This window comes from Bison bison, unplaced genomic scaffold, assembly GCF_000754665.1.
Source record: "Bison bison bison isolate TAMUID 2011002044 unplaced genomic scaffold, Bison_UMD1.0 scf7180017864241, whole genome shotgun sequence".
Lineage (NCBI taxonomy): Eukaryota > Metazoa > Chordata > Mammalia > Artiodactyla > Bovidae > Bison > Bison bison.
The window spans coordinates 247,194-261,421 of NW_011494813.1; the positions used below are offsets into that span (position 1 = coordinate 247,194).

Sequence of the window (14,228 nt, forward strand, 5' to 3'; positions counted from 1 at the left end):
CACTCTGTAGCCTGCCAGGCTCCTCTGTCCATGGAATTCTCCAGGCCAGAATACTGGAGTGGATAGCTGTTCTCTTCTCCAGGGGATCTTCCCAACCCAGGGATTGAACCCAGGTCTCCCACACTGCAGGCAGATTCTTTACCATCTGAGCCACCAGGGAAGTCCCTTTATACCCTTACGTGAATTCAACTGCTACAACAAAAGTGATCCTTACCAAATTTGTTCTTTATCCATTCACACTTCAGAGCAGAAGAAAAAGCAAAATTGTGACATCAGTCAGAGTGGGGTTTAAACTCCGGCTCCACTCTTACCCTGAACTCTCCTGAGCCTTCACTTCATCATGTGCAAAATATGAGCATCTAAAAATATGTGAGTGCCATGGCATTCGCTGAGAGACTGTGTATAAAGAGTAACCAAAAGTGGGGTCCAGCTGCTTGCCTTTCAAAAGCCAATAAAGAGGCCAGGTTGGTGGGAAGGAAAGTTAGTTTTATTCTGGATGCTTGCAACAGTTGGCGGAGTGGAAAACGGGGGCCCACCTGTCCAAAGGCCAACTTCCTCCCCACCTCCCACCCCAGACTATCAAGGGGCAAGACCTTTTAGGGGGAAGAGCTTTTATAGACAGAAGGGCAGGGGTGGGGAGGGGTGGCTACATGCACAGTCATCTCTGATAGTCATCTTGAAATTGGTCATGCAGTGGTCTGACCAACATCATCTTGACTGTTTTAAGTACAGTTAATCTTCAGTTTCAGGGTCAGTTTGTTCCCATTTCCTTGACCAGTTCTCAGAGTTGTAGCAGCTTATGTCATGGTTATAGTCTGGTTATCATGTAGTTAACTCCTTCCACCTGGTAGGGGTTTCAGTATGTATAAGACAGCTCCCAGGATATGGCTCAGAATATTATCCATAGCCCTTGAGCAAGAACTAAAGGTCCTTGACTATGCTTAATGGCTAAACTATTATTATTATTTGGTTTCCTTTGACTGTTTTCCTTTGTTTCTACATGTTCTCACTTCTCTGATTAAACTTATTCTTTGGCTCAAATTATTCCACAGACAAAAGGCAGGCAGAGGACATGGGGGGCAAAGACCACAGGATCCTGCTCCATTTCAAAAGCACTTAGCATGTTGCCTGCAAACAGCAGTTGCTGCAAAAAGAATTTGTGGAAAAGCCCCTTCATGATATTAAGAAGACATCACACTTGCTCTTCTCTCTTTAGGCCTCAAAATGTTTTCACTAGTAAGTGAAAGAGCTACAATTCAAACATGACTTTTTGACTACTAGTCAAGGACTGCTTTCTACAACACCATGCTAGCTTTACACCAAATAAAGAAAGTTGTAGACTTCCAAGCTTTACACAGCTGGAGTAGACATTAGGGAAAATATAGCCACTTTCTTGAAAAGTAGTCCACATAGATATATAGATATTCAAGTCTATTAGAACACAAACTACCATATCAAACTACTGCTCACATGTCTTTCTTGTGCATTAGACTTTGAGCCTCAGAAGGTCAAAGACTCAGTATTATTCATTTTAGTATCCCCAAGAATCCAAAATAGTGCTTTGTACATAAAAGATGCTCCCAAACTGCTTATTAATTGAGAAAAAGAGTAGCTAACCACCATCACCGATAGCAGCCGTAAACAATGACAGACAACAACAATAGTAAAGTATAGCCTATCTACTGCTCTAAAAATTCTGCGTAAAGGTAATTTCATTCAACAAAATTCAGTACTTACAAATCTGGACTGTGGATCATGGCTCAGTAAATTGACTCTTTTTTATGTTAACTTTTAAAACTTTACTGATTTATTCTTGGCTACACAGGGTCTTCATTGCTGCATGAGAGCCTTCTCTAGTTGCAACAAGCAGGAGCTGCTCTTCGTCGCAGTGTGAGGGCTTCTCACTGCGGCGGCTTCTCTCGCTGTGAGGCACAGGCTCCAGGCGCAGGGGCTTCAGGAATCGCAGTGCATGGGCTCAGTTGTTGCGGCGCACGGGCTTAGTTCGCCCTCAGCATGTGGAATCTTCCCAGACCAGGTATCGAACCATATACCCTGCATTGGCTGGCAGATTCTTAACCACTGGAATACCAGGGAAGTCCTCTGTTAATATTTATTGAAATTTGTTATTCATTTAAATATTTCTGAGTGATTGAAGTTAAAATGGATTTGATTGGTACTATGAAATAACAGATCACATGCTCTCTCTGAACCTGAGTCACCTTACCTATAATTATGATGAAAATCTACCAGATATGCTGGATACACACATCTATTCAGTTTGGAAAAATTCCTTGAGCTAAACAATTAATGGTTTGTGCACTTTGCATTATGTCTTATGCTTCAGTCAATTTTAAAATTATCATATAGAACTATTATAGCTGAATGATATATATATATTTATGCAGTTGTCATTATGTAAAGTTCTATTACTGACATTACCTATTTTGACAGGTATTAGGTAATTCATACATATTTGTAAACATTTTTTAATGTATGTCAACTAAGCCAGAGATCTTGAAACCTTCTGACAAACTGAAATACTCCAGGTTTGTTTTTGAAAGTACTTTTATGAATGACCACAAGAGGTCTCTATCTTTTTAAGAATAATCAATCCCTTGCCATTTTTTTTTTTCCTTGACAAATAAGAAAACTGAAATGGCGATATTCTTCAGAGAATATATATGACTAATTAAGCTATCTAATTCAAAATGAAATTTCCCAAAATTAGGGGAAAAAATCTTTTATACATATGTAAAAAATAGAATATCTCCACTTTCTCCTGATAATAGCTACTAAGCACCCACAATCTATTATGCCTGCCCTGTCTGACCCCTGCCAGTTTTCTGACCCATGTGAATAGCATAGGATTTGTAATTGATATATTACAATAAGAAAAAGGGGTAGAGGTCCTTATTTAGAAATTATTTTCAAGAATTTTTATCTCAAATGTGTACAATTCCTGTTAACTGATATTCTCAAGTATCTACAAAACTAATTATCTAATTGAATGAGATAAAAGATGGGCTCCTCAAAAATACACTGATTTTATCATATAATTGCAATGGTTCCAACTAGTTTACCGACAAAGCTCTAATCAGCTCCTATACTTACTGTGCTTCTTAAAGTGTGGTCCCTTGACAAGCAGATCAGTATCAACTGGAAACTTGTTAGAACTGCACTTTCTACTCTGAAGGTGGAACCCAGAATGTTTTTAAAGGCCCTCCAGGCTTTTCGGATGCACGTTAAGTCTGAGAACTACCAGTTTAATGTTTAACTGATGAGCCATCTTAGTTCTCAACCTCCAATTTGCCCCATTGGTAAAATTTGTAGAGCCGAATAGTGCCTGTATGTCAAAGGCTGTCTTATGGTTTCTAGAAGAAAAAAATAATTTGGAACCACTCCTACAAAACAGCCTGGTAAAATCCCAGGAATCCAAGCCACCAGTTAGAGTTTACCAGTGCAAGATATCAAGACTCCTTTGCTTTCCCCTCCAGAAATGTAGATTACCCGCTGTGGGCTTCTAGACGAACGCCTCAATGAACTTAGAATAGACCAGACCATCTTCTGAAACTCCAAAGTGCTTCCTCTGGCTCTCTTTGCATCCCAGAAGCAAAGAGTCATAATTAATACCAAGTGCAACTTACTAATTCAAGAGGATTTCACCATGAGGCTACTGTAAATTTATATTTCATTAGTTTCCTAGTTTCTCAAAGAAACACTACTAATGTTAACAATGCATTAAATTCTTTATTTTTTAGTAGAAAATTTGTTTTGAGCCATAATTCTCATGGAAAGGATTTGACAGATCTGTCCACCCTATCTCACCCATCTCTATTGTGATGAATGTTGTACATTTCAGAATAAATGTACATGAACATGGACCAGTATACAGTTAAAGGGCTTCCCAGATGGTAAAGAACCTGTCTGCCAATGCAGGAGACACAAGAGATGATGGTTTGATCCCTGCGTCAGAAAGATCCCCTGGAGGAGGGCACAGTAACCCACTCCAATATTCTTGCCTAGAGAATCCCCACAGACAGAGGAGCCTGGTGGGCTACAGTCCATAGGGTCCCAAGGAGTTGGAGTCGAATGAAGCAACTGAGCACGCACACATACAGTTAAAACAAAGATGCATTTGCACTATATGGTTGCTAGTAATTTTTGACATGTTTATTGTGCACCAGGACCCACCACTGAGCGACTTCCCTTTCACTTTTCACTTTCATGCATTGGAGAAGGAAATAGCAACCCACTCTAGTGTTCTTGCCTGGAGAATCCCAGGGACAGGGGAGCCTGGCGGGCTGCTGTCTATGGGGTTGCACAGAGTCAGACATGACTGATGCGACTTAGCAGCAGCAGCAGCAGCATCAGGACCTATGTTGAAGACTTTGTATATGGACTCTATTGTAACACTTGCAAACTCCCCTAGAGCAGGGGAGATATCCTCCCTGTGTTTTAAATGAGGATATTGAGGCACAGAGAAGTCAGGAAATTTTTCAAACTCATACAAATAAGTAAGCGCCAAAACTGCAACTTAGCCTCCCCACCCTGCCATGTTCATTTCTGGACTTCACATTGTGCTCACTGGAGCATGTCACTAAAAAAGTACTTTGGTGATTATGTTAGTATTAGTGAATATCACTTATGAGGGTAAAGAAATCAAAGAGAAAAAAAAAAGGAGTCACTTAGCAGCTTGCTCTACTGGTATTTGAATAGTATCACCAACATTTCTTTCATTAATGTTACAATAATAGAGAGATCTATTCATAAATGTTTGCAGTGATGAAAGCCTCAAGGATATTTAGATGTGAAAAAATAAGCATATTCCAAAGAGGATACTTACTGCTTATGTATGAAATTACATTTTGATTAGTTATGTTTCCTGAAGTTAATGTTTTCTTACTAATTGACAGTATGCTTAGATATTGATCATCCTTTCATCCTAACCAATTGCCTTCCTCTCACTGGAAGACAGGCATCCCTTGTGGATCAGATGGTAAAGAATCTGCCTGCAGTGCAGGAGATCTGGGTTCGATCCCTGGGTTGGGAAGATCCCATGGAGGAGGGCATGGCAACCCACTCCAGTATTCTTGCCTGGAGAATCCCATGGACAGAGGAGACTGTCAGGCTACAGTCCATGGGGTGACAAAGTCAGACACGACTAAGCGACTAAGCACACACACAGTGGAAGATACTTTTCTTCCTGTTTCTCAATAAATGATTCAAGTCGTCTTCCAGGACACCTTCTTCTGTCACTTTCTTTGTATGTTTACAGGACTCTTTCCAGGCATTTATGATCATTTGGCATTTATCCTGGTAATTCAAATTAGAATATTTAATAATACATTGGAATTTCTTTTTCCAGTGTCCTTGCTTTTGTGTTCTTTTAGTCACTAAATAATAAGCAGAGAAGTTAATTTATGCCCGCATGGTCCCTGGCCACATGAGAAAAATGGCATTAAAGCTCATAGACATGAGCTTTAAAGAAAGAAAAGCTAATGTTACAAGGATTGCTCTAAGTCGGATTTTGCTTTGTGAATGTATAAATAGGACCAGATAAGGTTCTGGGCAGCAGCAGATCCCAGGCACCAAATTGTCATCTCTGTTCCTTTGGCACCGACTTCAACACACTAGCGTGGTTCTTTTTTCTTAACCACCCAACGTCACCAGGGACGTTGAGAGAACAAACATGACTGCTAGTGCTATAAAAGCTACTTCATTTATCTCTTTAGTCTTAGTAAGATCCTAAAGAAGCATGAGATAATAGTGACAATAAAAGAGTGCTGAAGTTTACATTCCAATACCAAAGTCTAAAGCAATATTTCCTTTCATTTTTTACATACTGCATTTTCTGAATAAAAGCAATATTGTGATCCATGGAGAAAGATTCATTTAAATCCTAAGCATGTACAGTAACTGAAACAGATGAAAGCAGGGAACCGAATCTGTGTTCATGAAGTGACATGAAGAGGGACTTCCCTGGTGGTCCAGTGGCTAAGACTCTGTGCTCCCAATGCTGGGGGCCCAGGTTTGATGGCTCAGTGGTAAAGAATCCGCCTTCCCATGCAGGAAATGCATGAGACTCAGGTTCAGTCCCTGGGTTGGGAAGATCCCCTGGAGGAGGAAATGGCAAGCCACTCCAGTATTTTGGCCTGGAAAAATCCCATGGACAGAGGAGCCTGGCGGGCTACAGTCCGTGGACTTGAAAAAAGCGAGACATAACTGAGTGGCTGAGCATGCACGGAACTAGATCCCACACGCTGCAACTAAGAGTTCGAAGGCTGCAACTGAAGATCCTGCATGCCACAGCTAAGACCTGAACAGCCAAATAAATAAATTAAAATTAAACATTAAAAGAAAAAGCTACACGAGGGAGACAGGTGACACATGACCACCGTGAACCTGTTTCCAATGACTTATTGCATGACATTTGGGACTGGTTGGAGAGACCAAATGAAAGATCCAGAGAGAAGGAGCTGGGCTTTATATAAGAAATGAAATCCTTTTAGAGCAAGAAAGTTTAAGGGAAAAAGGAAAACTCAACAAATTCAGGTGATGGTTTAGTTTTTAAAACACATGGAAAAAAGTCAGGACCATATATTAGCTTAAACTGTTTTCAGCCTAAAAAAAACTATTGCTGTACGCAAGTTACAAAAATGGAAAAGCCCAATTTGACCAAATCCACGTGGCCAAAGAATGTAAAGATGGAAAAACCATAACCACCCAGGGACGTGGCCATATATTATATGAAACTGAAGTACACATGAAAAGGGACATAGGAAGATCTAGCACTTGGAGTTGCAAAAAATGGTGAAAAACCAGTGCTCAGTCTGCAAAGGGAGACCAGGAAGGTTTGAAGGCAAGGATATGCTGCTTCCTCCAAGACCTGCTGGGGCAAAGGTGCTGATTCTCTACAATGAAGTGGCTGAAATCCGATGGGCGCGCTTTAAATAACTGATGACCAACGAGAGCCCTCTTATTCACCTTCCTCGTTACGCATGTGCCTTGACGGCCACGGCAGCTGCAGATAACAGCGAGTTCTCAGGCAGACATGCGGGGAAGTTCTGGGCTCAGTTCTCCAGAGCCCTGAGCCAGCTGTCCGGAAAGCCGATTTAGAACAAACCTCCCTGTGACCAGAAGGGTGCTGAGCCCCCTAGCTCTGCGGTGGGCTCTGTACACCCCACCACCCACCCCTCTTCTTTGTACGCTAAGTCACAGCTCCAAAATCAAGCCGCTTGGTCAGCATCAACTTCTGTGCATGTTTCCTCCAAAGCCCTGAGCCAGCTCCACAGAGCCAGCAGGCGCTGGGTGCCGCAAATGTGATCCCGTCTGTCGTTTTGGCCTCAGCAGAAGAGCGACATGACCATATTTATTGCTGTTGCTATTCTAGGGGCTGGGTGACGTTCTTCTCCCCTTGTGGCTGAGCCCGTTCATCTTTCACCACTCCCTCCAAGTCTGCGAGGCTAAAAGCAGGGATACAAATAGATTCTATCAGGAGGAAAGTTAAAACGAGAAGTTCTGAAGTATTCCAAACCTATTTGCTTTACAGCATGAAAAGTTATAAGTTCTGCCGTTCTGTATTTTAAACGGGTACTATTAGCATCCTATTGTTACCATAAGCTGCTACTGATGGTAACTTTGCTAAGGAAAGAAAACATGAATAAAGGTGGTGGGGAAATGATCTGGCTGATAAACATGGCTTGGAGATTTGGCAAATGTTGAATTTTCCACTGTTGAGTCTTGGGAGTGTCCACATGTTACCAGAACACTTGAAGCTTTCTGCTTGCCTCAGACTCTTCCTTACTAAGCCACTCCTCTTTTGTGACGTAAAAGGGACTAATTGACAAGCCACAGAAACTCCTATTAAGGATACAATGGTGCAGGGCACAGGTGACAGGGCTCCTAGAAAGTAACTATATACAGACTTTCTAAATGAAGAACTTAGGTACATAAATAACTAATTACCGCATGTGTTGCACGCTGCACCAAATGAGAGGGAGTCTGTCTTTACCACTGACCCCTATTCATTACCGATGGGTCAAATCTTCCACTGTAACTCGTGACCACTCTGTTTGGGCTCACCTGGCTGATCCATCGTCTGCCCTTGGCAACAGTTCTATCTCTGGCTTTGCTAAAATGACTCTTCGGATTCATGTGCCCTGCTGCAATTCCACTCTGTCACATACAAGGCAGCAGAACATTCTAGGGGAGGCAGTGGGTTGCAGAGGTAGGTGCGTGGGCCCTGGAGCCAGCTGCCTGGGTTTGAGCCCTGGCTGGCTGCTGTGGGACCTTGTTAAGCCTCCACTTCCTCTGTAAAATTAGGATGATAGCAGTAATCGCCTCCTAGAGCTGTGGTGAGAATTAAATAGGAGAAAAATACATATGTAAACACAGTTAGAAAAACTAAAAGCCCGAGGACAGGAGCTGTGCTGTCATTTACTGGCAGGGAAATTTAACCTCTCTCTAGCACGTTTCCTTTGGCTCAACTGCAGCTGGTCTTCAAACGGTCTGTTCACTCTCAAAATCACAGTATGCAATTGTGCTCCAGACTGGGACGTTTCTGGCTGTCTCCCTGCGAAATGCCTTTCCAACATCCAGGGTAGTATCTAAAGTGCACTATCAGCTGGCAGCTCAGCTAATTTTCACCTGAAATGTCCATAAATTATGGGAGTAGTTCAGTAAAAGCCCTTACAAGGCCTGGTTCTTCTTCTTAAGAAAGTGACATGTACATTCCTTGTAGCTCAGATGGTAAAGAATCTGCATGCAAAGCTGGAGACCTGGGTTCCATCACCGGATCAGGAAGATCCCCTGGAGAAGGAAATGGCCACCCACTCCAGTATTCTTTTTTGGAAAACTCCATGGACAGAGGAGCTTGGCTGGCTACAGTCCATGGGGTCACAAAGAGTCAGACACAGATCTAAGCGACTAACACACACATACACACAGACACACGTGTATATATATGGAGAATTCCATGGACAGAGGAGCTTGGTGGGCTACCAGTCTACGGGATCGCAAAGAGTCAGACAACTGAGCGACTAACACTTTCACTTTCACTTATATACATACACACATCACAATTATGGCTTTTTTGCCCTAATACGATTTTGGTCTTTCTTCCTTCTTTCTAGTTGCATATTCCTGGACCATCACACCTCAGATATGTAAACATGGAACTGTTTTATTTCTCTAGGACCATTTAACAGCTCTGAAGACTCATTACCACCAATAGTGGAAAATACTCTTCATTTTGTTCCTTTTGGTGTAACTCAGTCCCTCTCATAGAATACAGATCTCTCTGGAGAAATATTCAGTCACTCTTCCCCCTCCCTCTGGTGGTGGTAGGGAGAGCGAGGAATGGCTCTAATTTTCAGCTGGTGTACAGTTCACCTGACCTCAAGAGAAGGACATCCGGTTTGAAAACAATCCCCTGGTCCTCACTGGTCTCTCACAAGGTGTCTTGTGCAGCTGGATCTTTGAGACTTGACCTCTGGCCTTGCTGCATGTACTGAAGGCTTCATAACTTGCCAGTTCTTCCAGCATGGTCAGGCCTGGGCAGTGTGTGGCCACCCCAGCCCTCCCTCACAATGCTGACTCTGTCTTGCCTCTAACTGATCCTCTCAAATTCAACCATATCTTCCATCCAGTCCCTGCCTTTGTGACATCCACCTAAAACCTTACCTCTCACCATACCAAGGAAACCCATGAGCAGTCCACTTGCTCATAATTCTTACCAGCGTTGAGTCAGGGGAACTCATCTGTGGCTTCCTCCATATTTCAACCCCCAAGCAGCAGAGCTAGAGAGACCTAAGAGACCTGTTGTAGTTAAGGTTCTCCAGGAAACAGACTTTGAGATTTGCCTAGAGAAGGTTTATTAGCAAATGTTCTTCAGAACAACACTTGTGAGAGAGTGTGGGAAGCTGGCTTGAGCAGAGAGAGAAGTGAGGATTGCCAGGGACTTGCAAAGAAACTGATTTTGCTGGCATCTCTGAGCTGGGAGGGAATCTAATAGTTGTTCCAATTGAGACATGGGGTCTAGAACTTTACATCCCCCACAGTGGACTAATCATTGGATATGTGCTGCTCAGTGAGTTCACCTGACCTTGGGCTAAGGGGCCTTCTTTGGCTAAGGGCAGTGCGTGAAGAAGGCTTCCCTGGTGGCTCAGTAGTAGTAAATATGCCTGCCAATGCAAGAGATGTGGGTTTGAACCCTGGGTCGGGAAGATCTCCTGGAGAAGGAAATGGCAACCCACTTCAGTATTCTTGCCTTGGAAATCCCAGGGACAGAGGAGCCTGGCGGGCTATAGTTCATGGGGTCACAAAAGAGCAGACACAGTTTAGCAACTAAACAATAACAACAATGCTTGGAGAAGGACTCAGATGTGAGGCTTCAGCTGCCAGGATTCACAGAGCTGGGGAACAAGTACCTGACCCACATCAGTGTCAATCATGTCTAACATGCCTCTGTCCTAAATGCCTGTCCAGCGTTTCTTCCAACTCTCTGATGAGGTGCTGCCACCCTTCTCCCCAGACATCCAGGAAAGAAGTAGAATATGCAACCCTCCCGCCTCAGAGTCTCTGTATATCTGGGAATATGTCTTGGAATTTTCATTCCCATTCATCCTCTCCCAGACTTCTCCAAACTGCTCTGGTATCATGGCCTGAAGGTCAAAGTGTTAGTCATGTCCAACTCTTTGCGACTCCATGAACTGTAGCCTGCCAAACTCCTTTATCCATGGAATTCTCCAGGCAAGAATACTGGAGTGGGTTGCCATTTCCTTCTGCAGGAGATCTTCCCAACCCAGGGATCGAACCTGGATCTCCTAAACTGCAGGCAGATTCCTTACCATCTGAGCCACCAGGGAGGGTGATATAGCCTATATCCTCCCTCCAACAGAAAGATGCAATATTTTTTATTTCCTTTTTTCTCATTTTTTTTCTCCAAGGAATCAATATTTCAATATGTTGAGCTGTGTGTCCAATGCTATGAAATGAAAATATTAAATAACATATTTATGGCATTTTCTCAAAGACTGAGCTTAAGAAATATTTCTTTTGTTTTACTTTTTTGGGTTCTTACCACCACTTCTTTTAGGAGCAGATCTCCCCAGGGGTGTGTGTAGTCTCCCGACTCTCAGAACAGCCGCTGCCCCAGGATTCGCCACCTTCTTCTACCCTCAGGTGAAATTAGGCGATGTGTGTAGCTTCCTTTCCACTAGCGCTCTTCTCCCTGGGCCCTGCTCCTGCCCAGAGCTCTGTGGATTTTCCTCCAGAGGCTGTGGGAACATTCCCTGCATTTACAAGACTCATTTGCCATGGAGATGAGTTTACCATGGATGGTTTCATTCCCAAACCCTTCTCTTCCAGGGACCCAAGGAGACTAAAACTTTGTGCATAACTCCCCTTCCCCCTGTTTTCAACTTTATTTTATTTTTAAATGCATTAAAAATTGTGCTAGTCTCCTTTGCTGCATGGACTTCAAACTGCATGAAATGCAATAACTCTCATTTTAGATTAAAAAAAAAACAGAAAACACCTTGTGTTCAAGTCTCCAATGGATAACTTTGGGGAATCCCACAAATGACTTCTTTTTCTCAGCAAAGCCTGAATAGTACACATATTAGACTTGGCATCTTTTTCTTAAAGTTAAAATTTGATTTCAAGCTGAGTTTCAAGTTTAGTTCTTTGTACCGTGCCCACCCCTCTCTCTGAAGTAATGGATATTATTGATAGGTGAAAGACTTTAACACCCTGGAACAGTAAAACTTTGGTTGAAGTTTCATATATATTAACCTAATCAACTTACAGTGATACACTACATGATTTTCTACCTTATCAGAAAATACACATTTCTTTTACTGGTTACTCTTTGCATTTGGTAAATTACACAAATTGTTGAGAGCTCTCAGCTTTACAGAGCCCCTACTCAAATTTCTTTTAGAGCTACTCTTTTTTTTTTTTTTGGTCTGTTTCTCCAAAATTTTATCTAATTACAGGGCCAACCAGATATTCTGATAAGAAATTTACTTTTCCTTAAGAGAAGGGAAATATTTCCATGGCATTGTTAATAACGATATACATTTCCAGCTTTGGGGGGCTTCCCAGGTGGCTCAGTGAGTAAAAAATCTGCCTGCAATGCAGGAGACATGGGTTGGATCCCTGGGTTGGGAAGATCCCCTGGAGGAGGGCATGGCAACCACTCCAGTATTCTTACCTGGAGAATCCCATGGACAGAGGAGCCTGGCAGGCTACAGTTTATAGGGTTGCAAACAGTCAAGCACAACTAAAGCAACTGAGCACCCACCTTTTTTTTTTAAGGGTTAAAATTTACTTTGAGTACCTGACTTGTGTAAAATTAAAACTTTATAACACAGAAACCACTTTCAGTACAATCGTTTTGGTTATATGAATACATGAAATGATCATAACTTCAAATGCAATTTTTCAACTTTGAATATTTTTACACACTATTTTAAAATAAACAAAAAAACCCAGTCTTAACTATCCCCAGATTCCACTGCGATAGTAACACGTCGGTGTTTTCTCTGACACGCTGCGCCTCTCACTGTCTTCTGCACAAAGGGCTCTACTGCTACAACAGCGTTGCCGAAGTGGAAGCTGTTGTTTCGAGTTCTAAGAACCAGCTTGGCAAGGAAACCTTTCTTCTACTTGGTGTAATTAATGTTTGCACACTAGATCCAGAAACCCAATGATGGACCATGAGAACTAGAATGATGCATCTCAGCCAAGTCTGCCTTCCTAAACATTGGGATATTTTCATTTCCCGGAGGCTGGATTGCTTTCTCTAGTTCCAACAGAAAAACCTGATTTATTTTACACAGATTTTGGTAAAGAGAGGCTCAGAGATTGGGACTTAGGTCTCCCAGGGCTCTTAATAATTTCTTCCCACCCCCCATTGGATAGGTTTGTGCACCTGACTTGGGAGGCTAATGCTGTAAGCCTTTTTCAGCCAACTGGCCGGGAGGCAGAGACATCTCAGACGCCTCTTTTTAATCTTGTCTGTCCTGAGTACCATAGTAGGAACCACAGGGACTTGTGACCACACCCAGGTTGGTCTCTCCTTACACTCAAATCTTAATGATCCCTCTTGACCCTACCAAACCTTGGATTCCACTGATCCCTTTTTAGAAAGTTGGAAGGAACAATTTATTCTGTCTCCATGGCTCTATGTGGGGATGAATAGTGTCCTTTTATTTTCCCCTCCTCTAGGAAGTCTCTGGGGATAATTGGGTCTCATATTTGAAACTGTTTTCCAAACAAAAGTCCACACACCTATGGGAGTTCACCCATGTATTCTAAGGGGTCTGGTAATTTTCTCTAGATTTTTCATCTCTTTGGACTATCACTTGGTTTTGGTGGTTAAGCTTGTGTTTATGTTCAGGCAGACATTGCCATTGAGTCTTTGTACTTTAATTGTTTCTGACTAGTGAGTAGAGCGGAAAAGGCAATGGCACCCCACTCCAGTACTCTTGCCTGGAAAATCCCATGGACGGAGGAGCCTGGTAGGCTGCAGTCCATGGGGTCACAAAGAGTTGGACATGACTGAGCGACTTCACTTTCACTTTTCACTTTCATGCATTGGAGAAGGAAATGGCAACCCACTCCAGTGTTCTTGCCTGGAGAATCCCAGGGATGGTGGAGCCTGGTGGGCTGCCATCTATGGGGTCACAAAGAGTCAGACACGACTGAAGCGACTTAGCAGCAGCAATGAGTAGAGAGGCACACCTAATATGTAAATGACATATATCCATCAACTAATAGCCAAATGGTGTGCCAGTACTCTATACAAAGAAAGACTTCCTAAGAAATCCTATAGACGAGTCCTCAACAGCATCTGGCAGGATGCCTTTACTGAATCAGGAGAAACTGTGACTCCTTGGGAAATGCTATAAAAAAAATTTTTTTTAATTCAAGCAGTAATCTTATTTCATCAAAACATCATCTGTCACATTAAATTCAGGTTGCTAATTTCAAAATTAATTGTTCTTAATTTATGTTGGTTTTATGTTTTAAATAAATTCTAAGCAGACAGAGGTATACCTTATCTGATGGTTTATATATTTAAGTACATGTATATAATGAATATATAAATACGTACAAAATTATTGAAACCACCATGGGCAAGAGGTCTGGATAAATTTTTGCTTTTCTTCAAAAACTGTTGATGCATTTCTTAAGTTTGAAAAACACTGTTCTGTAGCGGGGGG

The 14,228-nt window shown here is 42.3% G+C and overlaps 1 long non-coding RNA gene across 1 annotated transcript in view; it reads right to left on the reverse strand.

Annotated features, from left to right (window-relative positions):
- Positions 1–6,298: 6,298 nt before the first annotated feature.
- LOC104993625 overlaps positions 6,299–14,228 on the reverse strand; it is a 23,034-nt gene continuing 15,104 nt past the window's right edge. The window contains exon 3 of the long non-coding RNA XR_825850.1: positions 6,299–7,463. This is a non-coding gene — a long non-coding RNA (uncharacterized LOC104993625). The remainder of the gene's footprint in view (positions 7,464–14,228) is intronic.